We start from the raw sequence: 10,325 nt of genomic DNA on the forward strand, positions 1-10,325 counted from the left end.
GGAAACATGTAATTTTATCATACTCGTATGATAACAAGAAAAACAAAAGTAATTAGACACCTGTAAATACTGATAGTTTGCTGGTAGCTTTTGGTAATCAGCGCATTTCACCCAAAAAATGTGCTTAAACGGTGATACTCAGCTTTTAAATTTCTTTAGAAGTCATTTCGTGAATTTTTCAGTCCTGCATTTCGGAAGTGGTGCAGTTTAGTGGTCAAGTTTATTCGGGTAAAACAAATATGTGGATGAAGTTCCTTGCCGGGCTTTGCCGGTGTTTGTACCAGGCTTTGCTGGTGTTTGTACCAGGCTTTCCTTTCCTTTCGCGGCATGGTGCTTGCGTGGTACGACCAAAAAAAGACGGGATGCGTAAAAACCCTGCATTTGGCACAAACCTATAACTTGTGATGCATTTTGTAAAGAAACTAAGCTTGCTGCATGCAAGCGGCTGGAGTCGCTGGGGTTCTCGGGCTTAAAGGTACCTGGTGCCCTCGCTCTGTGCATACGTAGACATGATTCAGATGTAGGTGAAGTAGGATATAGCCATAGGAGTCCAGGTTCTGTGGAGCCTTGTTTATGCTTGATGCTTTCAAGTGAGCTCGGCTTTGGATGACATCTTAAAACCTCGGAAAGGGAATTATGGATTTGATATGCGCGGCAAGACAATATCACGTAGGAGTGAGCCATTTACATAAAAATATGTCGAAAAGGAGTTTAAACATTCCTCCTCATAGGGTGCCTCCTCACTTGCCTTACACCCGAAGTCGGCATTTCCAGGACACCGCTTTAACACGCCGCGAAGCAAACTGATTACGTTCATCGAAGATGATATGGCGAGCCATGATTCTTATGACTAGCAGAGTGCCTAGGTCATTGATATTTTATGCTGTATTTTATGCGAAGTGAATCTTGGCTGAAAACAAAATATGTGAAAACACTGATCTGAGGGGCATCGGGAAGGCACTTAGTCACCACAGATGTGTAAAGTCAGCACTGATGTAGTATAGTTTAAAGTATATTGCTGTCACCTGCTAAAACCTGTCCTTTATTTTTGATTAATGTCCCTATGTTCTCAACATATTGCGGCCGAAACGCCGATGTTTCGACACGTTATCTTTATAAGCTTACGCTGCAAGCGGTAGCGAGTGTAGACCAATACCAAACTCTGAGTTTCGTTACGCTGGGACGGTCTGCTGTAATATGGTCTGGTTTGTTGTAACTTGTTCCCATGTTGGCAGTGTTGCCACCACATAAGTTGCGAAAGTGTCCGTTTTTGGTAACTTATCGCATCCGGTAAATTCAAAGTTTTCACCGCGTGCTTTTCTTTTGGGAGCAAAACAGCTTGGAACAGGGCTACCCAGAAGTACGGTAGGCTCCAGTGCGTATGTTTTTTGAACTTGTGGGGAAGAGGCATGCTCAATGGGAGAACCTTTAGAGAAGCATATTTGGGGAACGAGTGACAACCATGTTTTGGAGCGAGGAGTGGAAGAGTGCGTATGTTTTGAACATTATTTGAAATGCTCACGTTTTATCGCTTACATTTTGGTGTCCAGAGCTTGCCTATAAGAGGATTACGACAGCCACACATATTTCTATTTCTGTGAGCATGTTCATAAATATGACACAAACTGCCAAATGCATAATGGCAAATTATGCACAGATCCCACTTCTCATTATGTTAGAGAAAGGTGCAGCGGCATCCGTTCAGCTTCGCAAATACGTGCGTTTGTAAGAAGCCGATGCAAACTACCAGACCTTCACTCGCGTTTGCTGTGACTGCGCACAAGAGCGGGTGATGCTACATGGGGGGGGGGGGGGGGAGAGAGATGAATGCCTTACAGCTGACCAGAGATCCAGAGATAAAATTCAGATTCCCAAAGGTAGAACCGAAGGCCCGGACAAGGCTGCTAGCCTACCCCACCGCCGTCACCATGGTGTGGGCTGAGGACCCGCGCGGAACTCCCACCTTGGCGTTTGCCCACGCTTTCATCGGAGGAGACGGAGGGGTCTCGGCCCATTTACCGCGTGAGGCCGCATGGACTCGGCCCCTGCGTTCTGTCTGTAGAATTCCGGGGTCGTACGAGAGGCAGACCTGAAGTTGTCGCTTAGTGTTGCTGTTATTTCCCGAATAACGCCACGAGCGAAGCGTGCCACTCGATCTCCCTCAGAGCAGGCAACATGACACACAGCTTTACCAAGCATGCCACCGTCCAGAAGCTCACCAAACTCACATGCGGGTACTCCACGCCTCGCGACGAAAGTGAGAGCTGTAAGGTCTCGCATGACTGCTTGAAGCACGAGCATGGACATGGCAGGGTTGTCGGAAGTGAATTTTCAAGTGATAGATGCATGTAGTGTGGAGGATGCCTTGGCCGCCTTATGCTGCGCGTAGGACTTGAGCTAATCGAAAGTGCGTCTTATTTGCAGTGAAAGTAATTTCGCGTATAAGCAGTGTATATAAGTTGTTGCAGCAGAAGTAATGTCACGTATAGCTGATGTCATAACAATCCTGTTCAGACTTTCCCGCAGCACTCGTAGCATTTCAAATGGCTCAGTAGCGTCATCTGTACCTACATGAGTAACTAATGCTTGCGGAGCGGTCGCCAGGTTTAAAGCAACGATAAAGAGTTGAGACGCAACACAACGGAAACATTGATGGCAATAAGAGTGCGATCGCCGTTTTGTATTAATTTATGAGGAACCTGCCCATCCCCAATGTTAAGTGCCCCATAATATTGGCTTGGGCCACCTAATATTTTTGACTGGCATATTACAACCGCGTCGGAAAAATTGTCATCCCAAAAGACCATCTTCTTCGATCATTCCTGGTCGTGGCGTCGGCATGAAGGGTGCAGCGGGGTAACTTTACCCTACAGAATCAAATTATCCACTCAAATGCGGGTAAATAATATCATGGGTGAACCATTTCATATCCAAAATTTTGTTTTGACTTGTAATCGTGAGCCGGGACGCTTTTCTCCTCACAACCAAAAAAAGACATTAACGTAAGCAGTTCAGTGCATTAGCGAGGAACATTATTCACAAAGAAAAGACAGAAGTGCTTGTCTTATTCCTCGGACAAAAACCAGGAGAATGGGGATATAGTCGAGTCGATATTCCGGCAACGTGCCTTCATCGAAGCAATAGCTGAAATGAATTCCAAATTGCGTGCTGATGATTGATCGGCGCGCAATTTGGAATTCATTTTTGCTATTGTTTTGATGAGCGCATGTTGCCTAAATATCGACCCAACTATATCTCCATTCTTCTGGTTTTTCTCCGAGGAATAAGGTTGACAGTACTGTTATTCTATATGATATCAACGTCACTGATTTACCGTCTTGTGGCCCCTTTTGTGCCAAACGATTTATTTTTATTTTTTTAAAATTTGATCCGAACCCTTTGAATGTATGGACTTCTGGGATCAGTGCTCACGCTAAGCAGTGCATGTTATGTAAGCCCTGACCCCACCATCCAACCCCCACCATCCAAAAACGTGCCGCATGCTCGGCACGGCCCGTCCTGCCCTCTGACGTCAACTGACCTTTAGCGTGACCGCTGCCACCGGCCGCAGGCCATACCTGCCAAGGGCAAATAGCTGGCGCCCTGAAGTGACTCCAACCCACCCTGCCACGGGTGGGTGGATCGGAAGACAGACGCTCTAACCAACCGAGCCATCGGGACGGACAAGCCAAAACTGACCTTCCAATTGCTGCAAAGCTTGGTCAACGGATCCATTCTGCCTCCGGTCCTTTATCCAAATAGCATGAATAGACCTTTGTCCAGTCATGCGAGTACACGCCTGTGGGCTGCGCTGTTACCAGGCTAACACTATGCAGCCAAGTACCAAAGACCCTTTTTGACCAGTCATATGCGAACGCTTATTCTGGAAGGCAGACCTACTACCACGCGCCTCGCCATATCACGAATGTGGTCAGTATAACTTCAGCGCTCTAGCTAAGCTGGGCCTCCGTCACTACGATTTGGTGGATCTGCACGCCAATGCACGCTCTTTTTACCGGCATTTCATTCATAGCAGCCAACTAGCTCGGAGAAAGGCGATATCTGTAAACTGGCCCTTTGATTTCTGTTGAAGAGATATCACCTGTGGCCTAGAAAGCAATCAAGCATAAATAAATTCGAACAGATGCATGATGCACTACCGATTGGAACAGTGACATTGTTTTTGACATCCCTTACGCTTTTCGGGAACATATCATGGGTGATATTTACCTGGAATCTTGTGGCCAACGTAATCTACATTTCATCTGCGTTCTTTTACCACTGAGTCGGTGTCGTGATGGTTTTATGACCTCGTCCCCCCCTTCAAAAATTGGAAGCCGCCTCTGCCCGTGACATAGCCAAAATCACAGATGTGGTCCGATTCCAGTTTCAGGCCGGTAATGTCGCGTGCCACTCGCGCGTCTAGTAAAAAGAAGCAACTTGAATACATCAGTTTGTTTACACGGGGGCGCCAGTAGCTGGATCCAATGGCAAAAAAGAAACTTGGAGTGGGCTGCGTAATTTGGCCGAATGGCCTGGCCCTCCAGCACCGTAAATGGATTGTGAAATGTTCCACTTATGAATATATTGAGGAAGGCATCAGATATGATGGGAAAAGCTTACTTGTAACTTTTGGTAAGCTTTCCAGGTTCAAGACGACGCTAAGTAGCAAAATTTAAAGTTGGTAAAAATGCGCCACATTACGTCATTGTTTGATGACGTCATGGAATGGTTTTGTGATGACAGCAATGCATGGCAGCATCTGGCAGCCAGACCTGAAAAATACCTCAAGACACACGAAAGCTAGCGCCAACCGGCCATTCTCGTCGCGGGGGCTGTGTCGGGTGGCAGATTAGTGGATGTATGTTTGTGGATTTTTTTTGTCCTGGTGCTGGCCGTAAGAAAAGGTTTGGTGGACTGTTTGACATACACAACGCAGCGATCGTCAGGTTTTATGGCAGATTATTCATATCAAAGCACGATATGTTGTACTGCTGCTGTTGTTGCTATGCTGTTGATGATTTTGTCAACACTTTATTGTTGACCCAACGCTGCCTGCAGTGCTGCAGTCCTGACATTGATATCATGTGATGTGTACCATGGCCGCTGTCCTTATTGTTTGCAGCTGGAAATGGGGTGTCGTGCCAAAATTAATGAAGTTGTAACATTGTCTTTATCGTTTGTAACTGGATATGTGGTGTCATCAAAAATTCGCAAATTTGTAGCTTTGTCATGCATTGATTGCCAAAGCATTGCTATGGCTATGGTAAAGATAGTGAGGTAGGACTACCTAGGATGTATTTTTTTGGCTTAGGATTATCTATGCGATTAATAGTTAACCCTGATATAACCACTGCGGTGCAATGACATTCTTGCTGTTGATAGTCCCTTGGCATTGTTAAATCCAGTCCAGTCATTTGCCAGTTAAAAATTAAAAAAAATTACCAGTTACCAGTCATTCATAAATTATAAGCTGCTCTCTCGAAGGTTTGACACAGAGTAGTCAACCAATGTGGTACATTGTACAATGGCATAGCTCAACAGCTTCATTGTGGCACAACCTCGGTGCTGTACTGTGGCATGACATACTGAAAAACGATATGGTTTTTGTACTGCAGTCCATGCTGCTTTCAGAATGAATTTCATTATGGAAAGACAGGACAAGTGTGCTTTCTCGTATTGACTCCCCATCTGACATATAATCGACCAAAAACGCATGATACAAGATACGAATCACTTTCAGTGAAGCAGACAACCACTATGTGGCATCACTTGCTCAGCCTGTTTTGGAAATCCACAACACGTAGGTGACAAATATGCAAACGCATCTTCCATTTCCACAGTCATGCAACATGCTGCAGGCATCAGGCTGCTTTACTAAGAAGAACAGGAAAGTTGTACATATTGTGAAATGATACTGCAAACATGCTGACCTTGCACAAGGCTGTAGACATGACAAGTGTAGGTAGTTGTGGTTGAATTGAATGGGCAAAATGCAAGGAAGTGATGAAGCTGCCAGTGCACACAAGGCTCATGATAACCATATTATTAAGTGCTGTCCAAGACACCAACAACAATACTTTTCCATCTTTCTCAGCATCCAGCATCCCACGCAAGTCGCAATGGCTATGACATTGATGACTCACGAGTAATGCCCACATGCATACAACATTTGTGAAGACAGTACAATGTGCATCGGTAATAATATAGGTCTATATTTTCAGACTTCTTTACGGGAGGACATTTTTGCAAAGCCATATAATGTGAGCCTATACTGAGCATGTCCATTAATGAGCTACACGCACCAGCCCCCTACCGCCAAAATAAATTGCTGAAATGACGCGCAATGGATTAAATACATGCTGCAATACCTCACCAGGTCCGAAATGCTAGCAAGATCACAATGAAGAACCAGCTTGACTTTGCACACCCTGCAACATAAGTGCTGGTGTTCCTCTTAGCTTGCCAGCATTCCTTTGTCATGTTTAAACACAAACATAAAGGTAGAGGCAAGTATCAATATATCACATTTTATTGGAAGTCAGTAGACTTAAGAATAGCAAAACAATGCTCTCCCTTAGAAGTACAAACCTCGCACGCACACTACCCGTCACACCAAGTCAATACAAGCCACTGGCAGACACCAGCAGTGATCACACACATTTCAAGTCCCTGATTCACGCTCTTCTGTCAAATAAGTGTGATCTCACATTTGCATAGCTCGCAGGACTATCAAAATGCAGGTTTTCTCGCAACTTCCGCACAGATTTTCAGTCATAACACCGGATTCGTGACCTCCCTTCAAAACAAAGCCCCAACGGGGGTTCATGGTGATGCGGCTCAATAGGTTCTACTTGTAGAATACAATTTTTTGTTCAAGATTTAAATCTGTGGTACCATACGTGTGGAATATTTGGTGAAACATGTATCCAGAATTACTGCAATATTTCCGTATTTCGTGATGCCTTGCTAGCCCATAAGCCCTTGCAAGGTTCTGTGCTCCGGTACACGAGGCGCCAACCGAGCTGTCCGTAAGAGATATGTTAGTAGAATAAAAAAAAACGCCAGTAGCGGAAACAGACAGATTTGCCATCGTTTCTTCTTTTTTATAACTTTTGGGAGTGCCCGTTTTGGGGTGCCGTACTTTTCTGTAGTCAGTGGCGTTCTTTTTTATAACATTGACCTGTGGCTTAAAAACAAGAAAAATGCCCGTTCACGACGAATGCCACACAACCCGAAAGTGCTCACGCTTACGTTCACGACACACATTCAGCAGCAAAATCTTGCCAACAGCCAATCATCTTCCGCGCATTGTATCATACGTGCCGCATCACCGCTTTTGCGAATGTACCAGCGGCCATGCTGTTTTGACCATAAGCAGGAAGCAGCCTATAACATCACGGCGATCGTATGACGTTTCCATGACATCATTACAGAGGTAACTTGGAAATTGGCTCCAAATAAACCTTTTTGTACCTTTGCGGGCGTGTAACTCAGGAACCAGGAGCCATTGGCGGCTCTTAGATCTGGACATCGTGCTCACTGATACCGGATATGAACGACTCAAAAACTGTACTTTTCTTGACCTTAAATGCCACATGTATAGCGGTGTTCGCGATCACGGCAAGATTTGGATAGCAGGCAGGACGGCAGGATTGGCATGACGTTATCATGCTGTCGTGGACGCCTGGAATATTTTTTGAAATAGTTTTTTGAAAATATTATTGAAATAGTCTGCACAAGATAGTTTGCACCTCTTCGGAGGGGGGGGGGGGGGCGTGTAGCTCAGAAAATAAAGGAGTCTTTGGCCTGAAGAGGGGCAGAGCTGTGAGCTGCACTGACTGAGCTTCGAGGTGTCTATGTCACTTCAAAACCGCATGCAAATGTGAAACACTCCCTTTAACTAACACGCCTTTAAAAGCGCTTCTTCAAAAATGCCTTACACTCACCCCTGACTGCTCCATGCTATCCCCGTTCTCTGAGGGAGGAGGACCCTCAGATACCTCCGCCCTCTGGGGGAGGGAGGGCGCTCTGCTACCACTGCCCTCTGCGGAGGGGATCCTCAGCTACCCCCGCCCTCCGGGGAGGGGGAACCTCTGCTCCCCCCGCCGTCTGGGGAGGGGGAAGCTCTGTTACCCCCGCTGTCTGGGGAGGGGGACCTTCTGCTACCTCCGCCGTCTGGGGAGGGGAAGCTCTGCTACCCCACCGTCTGGGGAGGGGAAGCTCAAGCTTTTTGCCACAGCCCCCACACAACATAAAAACTGTTTAACTGCCGGAGTAGAGCTCTCGCACGGAATCAAGACAACCCATGCTTATATTCATACACATATGGAATGCATCTGTTTTCCATGTTTTCAGGGGTCGCTAAAACCTGCGCAATTTCAGGTACAATCCACCCAGTACCCGGTGAGCGCGAACCTTTCTTACTTCTCCCCATTTTACACCATCAGCTCACAGCACTCACTACAGTGGTGCACAGGCGTAACTGGGAAAAACGCAGCGGAGGCATCTCCGAGACATTACAGTGCACTGTAGTGTGCACCGTACCTTACTGTGCTGCGCCCATAGATCATCACAATGTGCTGTGCCGCTGCGTCACAGCACACTGGACGCGCACGCATGGCTGTTCGCCGAGACGCACGTGTCTGATGTCCCCCCCCCCCAGACACACGTGTCTGATGCCCCCCCCCCCCCGAGACGTACGTGTCTGATGCTCCCTCCCTGAAACGTACGTGTCTGATGTCCCCCCAGACGCACGTGTCTGATGCCCCTGAGACACACGTCTCTGATGCCCCCCCCCCCCTGAGACGCACGTATCTGATACCCCTCCCCCCTGAGACGCACGTGGCTGATAGCCCCCCTCGGAGACGCACGTGTCTGATGGTCCCCTCCGAGACGCACGCGTATAACGTCCCCGAGTCAAAGGCGTTTCGGGTGGGTTCGAGTCGCAGCATTATTGGACGAAGTAACTGTGCCCAGCTCGCGGGAGGCGGCCCAGCGGACTTACGGGAAGCTTGTAGCCTTTTTTGTACTGTTGACTTTTTGTCAGGTCAGACGCGTCTAATTTTATTGCTAATACTAGGTTTCCCAAAATACAGACAAGCATAGATTTTCAGATGGCAGCATCGACGGGATAAATGTAATTGATGTCCTTTCGAATGAAACGTCATACCGTGAAAGTCATACTTTCCATTCAATTTCATATGCATCACATTTTTCCTCGCATGTATCATGTAAGGTTTGCAATGGTCGTGTTGTGCGGAAGCGAATGGAAGCGGTCCTGTTGAGAGTGGTGTAGAAAAACTATATCATGCTCCACACACTAAATGACATAGTTATGCGTCAGCTGAAATGGGGAACCGTATTGTGTCACAACTGTGGCCTTGTCTTCGAGCATTCTATTAAAGAGAGCGTAAAATGTTGCTGCCACTCGCCGAACATTACGCTGTCCCTGTTCAGTGAGTATTCTGAAAGGTGTCATGTGCAAACACTATGACAACATGGTAAGCGTGAGCTCTGTTTAAAGGGAATGTTTTACATTTAAAGATATTGAAGCAAGAAGTAGATTTGATGAAGCAGGCTCACTTATAACTATTGGCATGCTTTTGAAGTTGAAAGCTGTTATATACAGCACAATTCTCTGTTTAGTAAATCCACTCCTCAATTGCGTCATGGTTTGATTACGTCTTTGTACATTATACGATTTTGATTGATAACCAGTGCACGGCCGTCATATCTGGTAATCACGCTCACAGACGACAGATATGAACGTCTCGACAACTATATTTTTGTTGGCCTTGATCGCCACATGGCTTCTAGAATGGCAAGACTTAAATGACGCAATTTTGTCGTCATGAATATCCAAAATTTCGAAATACATCCACTGAAATACTTTCTCCCAGTTTCGCGGGCATGTAGCTCGAAAACTAGCGGGCTCGCGTCTTAAGAACCACAGGATTGTGAGCAGCACCAAAAGGTCTTCAAGATGACGATTTCAGTTCAAAATGCCATATGCGTGTGGAACACTCCCTTTAACTGCGTGCCCAATGGTGCGCAAAGCGGTCCAACTTAAGTCTGACAATTTGGATAACACGGGCTCTCTACCTGTGTTGACATTTGAAAAGACCGTTCGATCAGGCGCGCTTTTAAAAACTAAAAGACAGACCACTTGCAGCACGACGATCAAAGCGTGGCGTACCTGCCTATCTTTGAGTTTGCGGACTGAATGCGCATCGTTCCCATTAGGGAAATTGATGCCGGGTTTTTCGAAGTCTACTGCACACCTTCAGTATAATACTAGTAACGTACTAGATATGCAATGTTGT

Source organism: Pollicipes pollicipes, unplaced genomic scaffold (genome assembly GCF_011947565.3).
Source record: "Pollicipes pollicipes isolate AB1234 unplaced genomic scaffold, Ppol_2.1 Scaffold_1600;HRSCAF=1878_pilon_pilon_pilon, whole genome shotgun sequence".
In the NCBI taxonomy this organism is placed as follows: Eukaryota; Metazoa; Arthropoda; class Thecostraca; order Pollicipedomorpha; family Pollicipedidae; genus Pollicipes; species Pollicipes pollicipes.